This window comes from Morone saxatilis, unplaced genomic scaffold (genome assembly GCF_004916995.1).
Source record: "Morone saxatilis isolate NCDOM2014 unplaced genomic scaffold, NCSU_SB_2.0 Contig18, whole genome shotgun sequence".
Classification (NCBI taxonomy): Eukaryota; Metazoa; Chordata; class Actinopteri; family Moronidae; genus Morone; species Morone saxatilis.
Genome location: NW_023339740.1, coordinates 8,279,229 through 8,282,484, shown reverse-complemented (window position 1 = coordinate 8,282,484; position 3,256 = coordinate 8,279,229).

Sequence of the window (3,256 nt, the reverse complement as noted above, 5' to 3'; positions counted from 1 at the left end):
TGTACTGAATGTTCCAGTCCAGTTTTTTGAACAAAGTGAAATCAATCACCAATCACCACGGTCTACCGATCCACTTCTGTTCCAAATATTTCACATTCTGCACAAACAAACATTGGCAAAAGAATGACAAACTGTATGGTTCCCTCACAGCAGCCTGACTTCATCTCATTAAAGCTGCATTAATTGGCTTTTTTTTCAATGAAGATACTTTAACATGTCACAGTGGGGGAAGCTCAGGTGTAAATAATACAATTAATGATAATTTCAGGGTCTTGTTATTGTGCATGCTGGCTCCCTGTCATAATGGCAGATCTGGATACTTCAACAGAGCCATCTTTAACATTATTAGTTACACCAGTGGTTTACCCAAGTCAAAGTGTGTACTGTGAAAAAGGGAAACAAGCTAGATGCATCATTAAAATGGCGAACGTGTGAAAAAGTAGTTGAGGAACTTTTAATTAAACACAATATTACCAGCTGTTAAGGCAAATTAAGATGTTCTTTGGGGGTTTGAAAGGTTTACCAAGAGACAAAAACAAAAATCTGGATGCTCCAACTAAAGAAAGAAGGCACAATTAAATTAAAAAGGAGGGACTCTCATAATCTTTTTATACAATTATCTTTATTTAAATTCATGCTTTTACTTACAATCTCCTGCCAACAAACATTTCTAAAAATACCTTGAAAGTACTCTAATCTTATGAGACATTCTTAACAGCTGCTGTCGACTGATTAGTGTGACAGCTGCAACGTCTGAAGCGATTTCTCTCCCTAATAAAGCCATCCACCACAATAACCTCAAGCATTAGCCTACATGTACATACATCATATCCTATTGAGTGCTGTTATTGTAACCATGATGAGAAAAACTCACACTGCATGAAATGCCCTTTGAGCAGCCACAACACATTCCTCCACCACCCTCATTCGAGAAGGTCGATTTCCATGCACAACTGAGCATGAGACAGATACAGTATTACAGCTACTTCTTGCCAGCAGCGTGGATGTCCATAACATGACATGAGAACCTCAGCAGGCTTGTTATGTAGGATGCTGAGCTTCCTGTGAAAAAAGCAACTTCAAAATTTAGGAACTTCCTCCCTCTCTCTTGAGTGAAAGCACACAGCCAAAAATAGCCCTGCACTCTTGTTTTCTTTTCATTTACTTTTCTCCCTCAGCCCTGTTTACGTGTCTACAACTCTTGTCTGCTCCAGTCAGCTTGAGGAGAGAACCCGTTGCATTGGTGTTTCCATGGCAACGGGGGAGCAGAGGGTCTCCAAGGTCGGCGCGAGAGCACCTGGAGCCGAGCTGATGGGAGAATGGAGCCCTGACCCTGCAGGCTGTCGCCGCGCTGGGCCGTAGTCATGTTGTTATTGGACATTTCATTAACGTCTCTTCCTTCTGCCTGGCACTGACATGATAAATTGTCACCAGACACGGGTTGTTAATCATTTCTGGGGTCGCACAAGTAATAAAACATGGAGCTCTGTTCCTGCATTTGATGATGAGAAGGAGTGGAGAGTGTCCTGATAAAGAGGGAGAGAGAGATTTAAAGAGAGGGGAGGAGAGCGTTTCGGTGCTAGAAAGTGGATTACTTCCATTATTTAGGGGCTGCTTCCCCTTCACTGTGAGAGAGGAGAGAGAAAGGAGAAGTGTTTGCAGGATACAAAAACCTCCTCTTTGTCTCTTTGTGGACTGCAGTTCATCCTGAATGAAGACCCCCATTCTTACTTAAGTAGCAGAAATGTACCTAATTTTGGTAACATATAACATAAAATTGATAAATGATGGGTATTCATTTGAAATAAAACCCCAACCGTGCAACTTACATTTTTTAATCAGCAATATTAAAAAGGAGTCGTCTTGCACTAACGCAGGCAGCCAGAGCCATAAATGTGACCATGTAAAAACACTTTCAGATCATTGCATCAAAAGGAGTAAAATGCATTGAGGCCCTGTTGAATCGCAGAGAAACTGGGCCAAAAAAGGCTCTGATATGTTAGTGTTTGATCGCGATGCTTCATCTCTGCTTCTCATTTCCTCTCATGAGCTGCAGATTGTGTCCACAGGGTAATCTTGAATCTTGCACACTTTTTGAACATATAGTAGCACCACATATGATGTAAGCTCAGAAAGTCTTCAGTTCTCTGCATGTTTAAACACACATACATGCATCCAGGGTCTAAGTAAGTAAATGGTCATAGAATTAGTAGACGCACACACACACACACCTGCTTGAATTGCATCTTGAAAGTGAATGTCAGTAAATATTATGACGAAACGATAAAAGTTAAAAGGAAAAAATGCACTTTTCTCATGTATCTCAGGCTGAATTTGGCAGTTCCAAATACATGCTGCGCCTCATCTTTCTGTATATCAGCACCAGCACTGCCAGACAGCATATTTCATTTTTCTGCAGTAGTAAATCCCCACTGGCATTTACAGGTCACCAGAAGTGACCACTCTGTTCTCTGCTGTTTTTCTCTCATCTCCCCCATTGTTGTTTCTGGGGGGGGGGGCACAAAACATCCCTCCCCAGCATCATCACCCACCTACCACTGTCACCGTCCTGAAATAGGGAACGCAGCTTCCCTGCTGTCTGCTGCCATCAAATGAAAAGTCTTTCAGCCAAGAGAGTGGCTAGAGGAAGAGGAGGAAGGGAAGGACTGTTGAGGACAACTGGAGAACTAGGGCATTGAAAAGGTACAAATCAAAGTAAGCAGTGAGAGGAGGAGTGGAGGAACATTTTTAAGACGGTTCTATCCAGGCTTTGATGTTGTGAAAGGATGGAAGCTCTTTGCTTTACTATTCTTCAAAGACTTTATTTCCACACACACACTTTTGGAAGGCCTGAGATAACAATATCAGCCTCCTCACTCCTTTGTTTGTCCAAATGATGAGAGCTCGGTACTCTACAGACGCTCTCTCTACCTGCCACCCAGGATCTGCCTTGCTATGACACTTGTTCTTTGTTCGTATTGTTAAACCTGTTAAATTCTAATGGCTGTGACAAACAGAGGCCGACCCAAAACAACCACACACTTGTTCATTTGTTGAATATATTATTTTATTTTAACATCATCATCATCATCATCATAGTTTAGCTTTTAATTTTCCCTTCATTCATTTAAAATGATCACCTCTGAATGTACACATACTGCAAACTGTCAAAAATATACAAACAAATGCAGGCTTGTGCTATAGTCTGGTCAAATGTCTAAAAAACAGTGGCACTGGGGAGAGAGAGAGAGAGAGA